Source organism: Fukomys damarensis, unplaced genomic scaffold, assembly GCF_012274545.1.
Source record: "Fukomys damarensis isolate Sample0158 unplaced genomic scaffold, DMR_v1.0_HiC HiC_scaffold_14, whole genome shotgun sequence".
Lineage (NCBI taxonomy): Eukaryota > Metazoa > Chordata > Mammalia > Rodentia > Bathyergidae > Fukomys > Fukomys damarensis.
In genome coordinates, this window is record NW_022900926.1 from 84,138,894 (window position 1) to 84,150,004 (window position 11,111).

General features: G+C 35.5%; 1 protein-coding gene across 2 annotated transcripts in view; it reads right to left on the bottom strand.

The window, feature by feature from the left end:
- Fut9 (fucosyltransferase 9) overlaps positions 1-11,111 on the bottom strand; it is a 187,301-nt gene extending 176,190 nt beyond the window's left edge. For both annotated transcript variants that reach the window (XM_010603645.1, XM_010603646.1), the window contains exon 1: positions 11,052-11,111. The gene's annotated coding sequence lies outside the window, so the exon portion shown is untranslated. The remainder of the gene's footprint in view (positions 1-11,051) is intronic.

Genomic DNA, 11,111 nt, shown 5'->3' on the forward strand with positions numbered 1-11,111 from the left:
TCTATTCTTACATTTGTAGTATATGTAAGAACTAAAGTATAAATATATTAAATAATTTATATAAAGGCCGGGGGATTTAGCTCAGCAGTTCAGTGGCCTACCTTGCAAGCGCAAGGACCCAAGTTCAATCCCCAGTACCCCCCCAAAAAACAATAAATAATTTATATATTATATGATGTAAACTGCATATATTTATTATAGTATATATATGGGGAAATTTTATTTATAATCTACTGTAATTACACAAAATATATACTTCCTATGTGATTTAGGCTCAGATTTTTAATTATTAGTATAAGAATTATCAATTGCTTAATCTTCCCTGTGCTATACCTATGAAGTCAGGAGTAACTAATTAAGAATCTAATGATACATTTTAGATGAAATATGTTTGCTCTAAAAGCTTCCTTCATGGTTTGTATCTTATATACATCAATCTTAGTTATCTCATGTTAAAAGCATTCATTCATTAGGAACTGGCAAAGATAAACATATAGCATAACATAGACAAGGAGATTGCAAAAATAAATTTACCGAAATTTTTTCATCATTAGGTGACAACCATGTTTCTTTTACATGTCTGAACATCTTATGAAGAATCACTGGCTAATTTTGCTTTGAATTATTTAAAAAATATTTTTAAACCAAATAGCCTTAGAAAATAGAAATAGCATCTCTTTCTGGAGCAAAGGCAGCCATGTCTACTCCCTGTTATAGCAGCTTTGCACATCTTTGACTAAGATGCCCTTTTTGTACTGTAACATTTAGATGTCTTTTGGTCTGCCTTCTGTGGCCTTGTGGAAAGGAGCTTAAGGAACCAAGACAAAAAATGCTTATGTTTTTTTCTACTACTATTACTGTGAATACTAAACTGCCTTTCCTCTGTGACCTGCAAGTCTAAAATTTTCTACAACTATCCCTGAAACTATGGCAGGTTTTATATTAATTTATAATCAGGGAAACCTCTCAGACATGTCATGGGTTTTTGATAATATTCATTATGAGAAGAGAATGCTTCAAAGTCTTTCATGGAATCTGAAGAAAATCTATAGGAGTCATTATCAAAATGTTACAGAAATTATACTGTCAACCAAATAATAAACAGTGCTACATTTTTTGCCTGTTAACAATGAGGAATTGGGATAAAACAATAGTTGCCAGAATTCTATCTTCGTTGTTGTTCACCCTGTCAAAGAAAGGACTCCCTTGCCCATTTGGAAGCCAGGCATGGATCTGCAGTATTGTAACAACTAGCACTCAAATGTGTGCTGGGTATGAAGAAGGTTCTGTCTGCTCATAGACAACAGTTAGATATCTGTACACACCCTGTGTTAAAGGGGAACTCATCACTTAAATCAACAGAATCTTTTTGGCTTGTGTGGGAAAAGTAGAGCCAAAGAGTGGTGGGTTTTCTTATGGCTAAATTTCTCCTTCATTCATTCATGGAAACTCTAGATCCAATGGGAAGTGACAATTTCTCAGATTTTTATTTTTAGTTTTATTTATTTTTTACTCAGGGATCCTTTGCCACTATAAGGGAACTTTATTCCTCTTGGGCAGGTTTTCCTGAAATATGAGGAGTCTTGTGGGAAATCACGGATATGGCACTGGCAAGTATTGGGGCTTTTGCTGCCCTGAATTGAGTTTAGAATTCTGATGAAGTTGGCCTAATTATGAAAGAGAAAGAGACTAAAGAAATTTTGACAAAAATCTAAAGGTTACCAGCATTGTACAGAAAAGCTTCCCTATCCCTGATGTTGTAATTGATGAGAACTTGAGATAATAGACAGTGGAGTAAATTGTCCCCAAAATTAAGGTGGATTCCTTAAAGAAAGTCACCACTGCATGAGCCAAGACTATATTAGCCATAGGTGGCAAAATGCACATCTTAACAAAAACAGTGATATGGTTGTAGTTTTTGAGTCAAGAGATTCCCAAGGATGAAATAGATAGTGTCACACATTAGTTTTGTTCCCAGTATAGAGTACTGAGTGGGACTACATGTTTGAATTTTATTTGGCTATGTCACAAGGCTCTGCCACATCACTTGAAACTGAAAGTACATATGAAGCCTTTCTCCTTCACTGCTCCCAGATTCCTCTCAGCCTTTCTGGCATGATTTCCTCTGATTTAAAAAGAAATGAGCACACTCCAAGGTGTCTTCATTTCTCATGCATATCTCAACACATGTGCACCCACTGAAATATACGGAGAGATTTCAGGAAGATGAGGAAATTGAACTTGAAATTGAACTTTCAGCATGTGTTGAAAATAGATACCCAAGTTACCTGAAAATTCTAGGTGAAAACCTAGACTTAGAAAAAGACATTCAGATTCAGAGAATGGGGTTTAAGCAGGATTCACAGTGGGAAAATCAAGTTAATATCATCTTGTGGGTGAAGTCTTTTGGGCTAATTATCTCTGAAATATACGGAGAGATTTCAGGAAGATGAGGAAATTGAACTTGAAATTGAACTTTCAGCATGTGTTGAAAATAGATACCCAAGTTACCTGAAAATTCTAGGTGAAAACCTAGACTTAGAAAAAGACATTCAGATTCAGAGAATGGGGTTTAAGCAGGATTCACAGTGGGAAAATCAAGTTAATATCATCTTGTGGGTGAAGTCTTTTGTCTAATTATTGCTACCTATGACTGTACAGTAGGAAATAAAATGTTATATGCTTACTTTTCATCATCCATAAAGTGCCTCAAAAGACTATCAGAACTGCAAAAGGCCACACATAAAGACATGCTAATGTGATATGTAAATCACTTTACAGATTTCCTCCATTTTCCATCCCAGATAGTCCAACAGAAAGTTTAAAATCTCAGGAAGAGAAAGAAAAATCATTGGCCTGAACACAAACTTAAAGAGAACACGAGTAGTTGGAGATTAAATGTTTTATTACAAAGCCCTGTATGACCAGTGAAAAAGCTAATGAGAATTATAAGCTTAGAATAGATTATCACCAACTGAATCCAGCTGTTGATCACATAGTCCCAGCTGTTCATGTAACTGAATCTACTGAACAGATTACATTTCTGGAATGCTGTCTAAGATGCCAATGCCACTCTTTCTTCCTTTTTTTTTTTTTTTTTTTTTTTTTTTTTTTTTTTTTTTTTAGTGCTGGCTCCTGAAGATAAAAATCATGTCTCATTCATGTAACATACCCACCAATATACATTTGTGGCAACTCTGAGTCATTACAGGTAAAGTCCAGGATTTCCTAAATTCCTCCTTTTGCCATCAATAGTAGTGGGGCAACATGAGTGCCTCTATCCTTATTAATCAAACTTTAACTATACAGCTGATGTCTTATTGAACGGGTCAAATTTTTATTGCAATTGCTAAAATGGTGATCTCACACTTTTACCAATACTAACAAAACCTGGGCTCTCTCAAAGTTCGTGGAGAGTGCCTATTGCCTCCAAACCAACACAAAGTACATACAGCATCTTATTGGAATATTTTTGTATTGAAGATGATATATGTCTCACATAAAAAAATTTACTTGGAACTTTATGTTAGCTAAGTAAAAAAATATAATCCTTTGAGTAAGGCACAACACATTGTGTTGTAAGCTCTCAATCAAGCTGTGTCCTTCTCTATATATTTGGGACCCCATACCTTTAATAAATGTGTGAGCTACAAGTCTCTATGACTGTTTTTTTTTTTACTGAAGTCTTTAAAAAAGGTAAACAGCTTCAATGTCCTTAAGGGATTTAAAGTGGTGACCTCCTTGACACACAGGATACATTCTACCAGGTACATCTTATTAAAAAGCAGCTATTGAGCTTGTAACTGGACTCTTGAAATTTGAAGTCCTGATCCATGATGATTTTGTGATTGGCCTTCTATTTCACATGGGGTGGATCAAGTTAGAGTCAATGACTAAAAAGGTAAGGTAAGAAATGGTCCTATGAACCTCATTTATGAAACAGAAAGTTTGGTCAAGCTTGCAGCTTAACTAGCTCATCAGTGGCATCTCATCTTTATATGAAAAAAGGCTTTCAGTGGCAGGGGCCTTAAATTTAACTTTCTGCCCTCATCCGCCAGACAGCTTTGACTGTGATTTCAAGTATATTCCTCTTAACCACAGCAAAAAAATCTACTGGAAATGGTAGGGGATAGTCCCAGCTTTGGCACTTCCCACACAAAATACCTGTCAACACCTTTGGACAACTTTCACACTCCCATATCGGTAATTACTGCCTGGCCATTCAGTGGAGGCAGACAAATGCCACCAGGCTGTAGGTGTGGACAGCTGGGACAAGTTGGATTGACAGCCTTCATGTAACCTCTTCAAAACAAGGTCTGGAATCAATTATTCATGCTTAACTTAGTGAGTTATTTTAATCTCAAATATTTAATGATTCTTGCAAGGAGTTGGCTACTGAGATAGCTCTGTCATCTCACTGAAGCAGTGAAGTACCATTATCACTACAGCCCTGTCTCCTGGCTCATCACATTTCAAAGGTATTCCTGATTTTAGCTATTAATAGCATTTCATGCATTCAGTAATTCTTTCTGACACAAAGAATACAGTGGAAATACAAAGTTGTAAAGCAACTTTTAATAGAACAATTAACACCTTAGTAATTATATATATTTTGCCATTCAGGTAAAAACAGAACATGTTTTTCCTCTTAGTAAACCAATAATGGAAATAAATGAACCAGTTTTTGTATAAGATAAGCGTTTTCTATAATATTATTCAGGTACCTCAGAAGTTGTTTTAGGTTATTATTTTTAATAACATGAATATTATCAATTTTTCAGGACTGTGAAAGTAATTGGTCAGCCCATGTTTTACATTAAATGATATGAGATATTTATTAAACTGTGGCTTTATACTTCTCCCCAAATTACTTCATCAGTATTTATATTATCATCCCAACTATAGGCAATCTTTCTTTTCTACCTTTCTTTCTTTTCTATTCTTTTGTAATATTTGATGTGTTCTTTATCAGAGAATTAAGATAGAGGTTTTAAAATAACCTTTTAAAGTTTAAATTTATTTTCTTAAATTATTTTGTAAACCTTTACCTATTGAAGGTATGTACTGCATTGTTAAGGCTTGTATCTATCTAGATGTACCCTCAAAAGCTCAAGCAGTCATCAGGGGGGCTTTTGGAAAGTGGCTAGATTAAGTTGTGTGGTACTGAGATTAACAGCATGTGACAACTAAATTGGTTTAGTATAGATCTGAGTGTGGATAACAGGAAGGCTCACCCTTGGTATAGGTTGCACCACCCAAAAGGCTTGTAGCTTGGATAGGATAAAAGGGAGAAAGAGGCTTGTTATTGCTGCTGCTGCTGCTTGCTGCTCACTGCCTTCTACTTGTCATGCCATGAACTATTTCTCTTTTGTGATGCCCTGCTGCCATGCAGTCTGACCTTGGGGTCTGCCAACTATGGACTGAAACCTCGACAAACTGTAAGGTGAAATCAACTTTTTTTCCTTTAATTTGGGATATCAGGTATTTTGCCTCAGCCCTGCGGAAGTAACTAAGACATCCATGATGTATCCAATATCTGTATATTTTCCTGTGAATGTTCCTTGAAGATTTAGTTTTAGCTATTTTTTTAAAGAAAAACTTGACATTTTAACTATATTAAATCCATATAGTGAGTTACATTTCCTTTGTAAAAATTATCTTATGAACTACTGAGATCATTACTATGAGACTATATGTATATTAGTTTATATTATTATATGTAAGAATAGCTTTTCACGTTATTAAAACAAATTTTTTTCGAGATAGAATCAATATAGGAACCAGTAGAAACACACAATATTTTCAGAAAATAGATTATTTTGCTGTACAGCCATAGCAATGATATAGATCTGTTTTACACAAGGCCTATTTTGACTACATTTTGGTCTTTTTTTGTATGTTTTTCTCTGAGTATCCTTATTCAGAAGCATTGTGGTTGTAATAGTTTAAGTGAGCCTGGTATCTCATTCCTCCTTTTCATTTGTCATTTGTCTCCAGTTAACTGTAAGTTGTCTGAGGTAAGACCTGTGAAACATTCATTCAAGTTTCTATAGCCATGACTTCATTTCTTACCATGTGGTGAGATCTCAACATGGAGGCTGAATTACACTCCAGAGAAATTAGGTCGCAGAAGCCTTAATTCTCCTTTCAGACAAATCTGCATCTTAATGAGTTGAAAGAAGGCCAATTCCTTCAACAAGGAAAATTTAAAACAAGGTTTCTTCCTCATCTTTTGAGCCAGCCACCAAGCACTTTAAGATCAGCAATTCCCTTAACTTCTGTTAACCCAGCCCCACTTAGATAATACAGTTTTGGTCCAAATAATGCAATTGTATCATAAACATAATTGCCAAATTATTCTTCCTAAATAAGGTGACATTGATGAGCCACCCTCACCAAGAAAACAGTTGAAGTTTTATTTTATTTTTTTTCTTTTCCCTACAATGATGACAGGTTCTCATTGATTTAGTCATTCACTTGCATTGATCCCTCTGGCCACAGTGAAAAGAAAGCTGAAAATTCCAGTACTTTCAACTGTAGACTTGGAACCTTCTCATATAAATTTATCATCCCTGGCTACTCAAGCCACCAACAGTACATGAAGACAAAAATAAAAATAAAAATAAAAATAAAAAAATAAACCATGGATGCACAAACTTTTCTTCTGGTAGTATAAAGATTTAGTAAGCATAAAGAAGAAACTGTAAGTTCATTATCCCTACTGGCTTTTAGAATCCAACATCTGTTTCTGGTATGTTTTTCCGTCAACTGTTTATGAAATTAAACTGGAAATGTCCACAGCATATCATTACTGCAAAGGAATTTTGCAACAAATTAATAAAGAGTTCATAATGAAATTTTATTTTTTATTTATTTATTTATTTTATTTATTTTGTTTTTTTGAGACAGGGTCTCACTATGTAGCTGAGACTGAACTGGAACTCACTGTAGCCCAGTATCCAACATCTGTTTCTGGTATGTTTTTCCGTCAACTGTTTATGAAATTAAACTGGAAATGTCCACAGCATATCATTACTGCAAAGGAATTTTGCAACAAATTAATAAAGAGTTCATAATGAAATTTTATTTTTTATTTATGTATTTATTTATTTATTTTATTTATTTTGTTTTTTTGAGACAGGGTCTCACTATGTAGCTGAGACTGAACTGGAACTCACTATGTAGCCCAGGCTGGTCTCGAACTCACAGCAATCCTCCTGCCTCAGCCTCCCCAGTGCTGGGATTACAGGCGTGCTCCACCACACCTGGCCATAATGAAATGTAAAGTAAGACTACAATATTTTAGATAGACCAGTGTAATTTTTAATTTTTTTCCCACACTTTAATCTACAAGTAGAAAGAGTGAGAAGAGTGGTTACTTTCAACTGTTAGGGTTATAAGAAGAAACATTAAGCTGTACATGAAGAAGTGCAGATCTTTTATTTTATTCATTTTACTTTATTCTTCATACTGAAACTGATGTCTCCCTTATTATTTGGACAAAATAAAATGGGGGAGGGTTTTTTTAATTTATAGAGAGATGTAGAATGGAATCAGACTTGGAGTCTAATTTTACTCCTATTACCCACTAACAAACCTTGGGCAAGTAATTAATACAATGAAGGAAATGGAATGTTTCTTATAATCTCTAATATCTAAAGTCTACATTCCTTCTGTTAAGAATGTCACATAGTCCATTTGCAGCTAACTAGAATATATTTCATGAAGTAACATATAAAATTACAATATTTAAATGTATCTTTTTGTAAAATTTTAAATTATACTTTAGAACAGATTCATAAGAATATGTTTTTAATGACATTGCTGTGAAACTTTGGTGAAAGCATCATGTTACATTAGAAATATTCTTTGTACGTCCATGACAATGTTGTTTACTAACAATTCCTTATAGACTGAAGATAGAAAAACCATATGAAATTTCATGTGATGATTTGATATAAGCCATTGCAATTTGACAGTTGTTCTGAATTCATAAAATTTATACTTTACACTGCAATATATAGTCTTGTGAATTAGTAAATAAAATAGCCATAAAATTGAATAATATATCCAATCTTGCTGTTAATCTAATATTGTAATTTTAAGTAGGAGTATATGTGCTGTCTTTCAAAGTTGTGCATTAAAATTTGTCTAGAATTTTATTTAGTTCAATTAGAAAATTAGATTTTTATAGAATAGTTTTCCTGTGATCTTCAGAGTATAGTGAATAAAACTCAATGAACCAATTTATAAGAATAAAGTATTACTGTTACAATTATAGAGGGATTTCTTGAAATTCAAATTGGAAAACAGCTGTTATCACAATACCTAAATAGTAGAAATTGTATCAATTACTTTTATTTGATAAAAGAATTTAAGTAAGTATTCATAAAATTTATACTTTTCCTCTATTTCTCCCTTCTTGATATTTCCTTTTCCAGAGTTTTTCTTTCTTCACCACATACCCCTGGAAAAAACTATTTTACATGGAAGATTCAACTAATGGTAACTTGTTGAGGAAATGATTTATATTATTTCCACAATTGAAAATTTCTCTTTACCAATGCAAACATTTAATTTTGGAATCAATCCTCTAGGTGGCATATAACTGTGAGCATTAGGAGATACATTTTAATGGTACTCAAAAAGGTGCCATTCCAAGACATGTCTGTCTCCTGACGTATTATATTTAACTGCTTTGCATAGCTGTTACTGACAATGACATCAAATCCTGAAAGATCATGTGTTTTAGTTTACTGAGAATTCTCACCAGAAATTCCTGCCATAATTTATGGCACATTAATTTGTATTTTCATAGATAATTATGAGATCATTGTAGAATTTAACATTAGATGGAATTATAACAGATTACTTTCAACTGATCATTAACACCATTGTGAGCAATAATGGATTAGTGAGTTTTGCTTTCTCTTCTTTTCAATTGGTATGTACTTTTTTCAATACATATTTATTATTGTTGGACATACTTTATATACCAATCACATTAGTGTCACCCAAAGTGTAAATGCATTTTAAGAAAAACGTATATGATCATCTTATTCAGCTCCTAGCTCACCTACTATTCACATGGCATATTTCATTTATCATAATTAATATATAGATCCAAAAGTTCTTCTCAGTCAAACACTAAAGGTAACCAAAATTTCCAAATTTACAGAACCAACAATAGGATGACTATTCTTAGCACCTCCTGGCTTTTGATGCAGCTGTCCACATTTACCTAAAGCCACTAATCACTGCATTTACCACAAAACGATAAAACTCAGGTATACTTCGGGTTAAAGCAAAACAAATTAAAAATCCCTGATATTAGAGAAGGTGAAAATTTTAAAGCAATCCTCACTAAACAAATTCCCAAGACAGTTGCTCAACTTTCCCTTTTATTCTTGTGTGGACAGAGACTTGCTTCTCCAAGGTGAAGAAGCATACATCTTTCTTAACAACTGCAAGAGCAAGAATGACAATTCAATTCTTAGTCCCCTGAAATTATTTATATTAATGTCAAGAAATTTGTATTCATACACTCTGTACTGAAATGGGGGACATGTTTTGAAGTTTCTGACATTTATTTCTGAATCCTCTTATCTGTATTCACGAAACATAAGTCATAAGACCAAGACTTCAACAGAGTAAAATGTCATGTTAAATTAATATGTTCTCTTAACCTCTTTTAAAAATATAAATCATAAGTTGTGTAAGGGTAGTCATTTTTCAAATTTAAATACATGAGGAATTGGGAACACACATTTCAACATTATCTGACCTCTTACCCATTTCCTCACCCAGTTTGTCATAGTCATTCTTAAATACAAGTAGAAATAGTAAGACTGTAAGTCTGGTTTCAGAAGAAAGGGCTATTGAAGAAAACTTCTACAGAAATACTGTCTGGATAGTAAGATGCTACACAACACCCAACGCACCCAGATAGTGTAGGAGCTTCTTGCTACAATGTTTTGTAATCCTTTTATATCCCTTTCTTAGCCACTAAACCTAAAGAAAAAAATAAGATTTTTGGCTTATTGCATTTTTCAAAGAAGATTTTAAAGGGTAAGTTTGGTGCCACCCTCTTCTCCTTCAAGAAAAAGCTTCTTATCCTCAAGAGTTGCTGAGCTTTTGATAGTGTAGTTGCTGAAAGAGATTCACCTCCCAGACAGGTGCTCTGTTCTTAACCTGAAAAGAAGACCCGATACCGGATGGAACAGGTAAAAATAGGGGCGTACACTGTACTCAGATAAAGGCCTGTAAATGAGTAGAAGGAACCTAAGCAGTGTAACTAGTTTGTGTGCTTCAAGACAACAGTAACAAAAAGTTTAGTCTTAAAAGCTTTGTTATTTTTTTCTTTCTTTTTCCATTCTCGACCACTCCCGAACAGCCGGAGGAGCTGGGAAACACACTAACTCTGTAGAAAAGGTACAGCCACTATCTAGAGTAGGTGTCAGTTTCCCGAGGTGGCTGTCAGAGGAGCTGAGAGGCAGCATCATGTGGAGGGAATGAGGTCAGAAATCCCCGAGAGGACTATTCACTCTGGGAAGGAATCGGCGGGATAGTGGGGCGGTGGAGCCAGGCTTTGGCAAAGGAGCGGAGGTGGGTCCGGCGGACTTCGTGGAGAAGGCTTTATCCTCCCGAGAATGGGCGAGGGGGGTGCACACGGGGTGCGTGCGCGCTGGCAAAAGGGAGAGTCAGAAAGCTGAGTGAGACAAGGGGCGAGTAAGGGTAAAGACGACCCAGTCTGAAGAGACGCGAGGATCGGGCCAGCACTGCTGCTTGTGTGGTAGCTCTGGAGCCGGAAGGTGAGACGGGGCTAAGAGCTGCAAGCAGCTGTCCCTAGGAGGGAAAGGGTTCAGGTCGCCTGCAGGTGGACTTGAAACCAACCACATCCCCTAGGGGACCACAGAGCAGCACCCTCTAGAGACCCTTCGCCGGGAGGCTGGGAAATCACAGCAGGTGGTTCGGTTACCTCGCAAACCTAGAAACGTTCTCTCGGTGCCCAGCCTGGGCGTCCTACACCCTGCGCGCTCCGGGCTACTCACCGGTCCTGGGGGGAAAGCGCCACCCGAGGCGCGCGCTAGGGCTGCGCGGCGCAGGCTGCG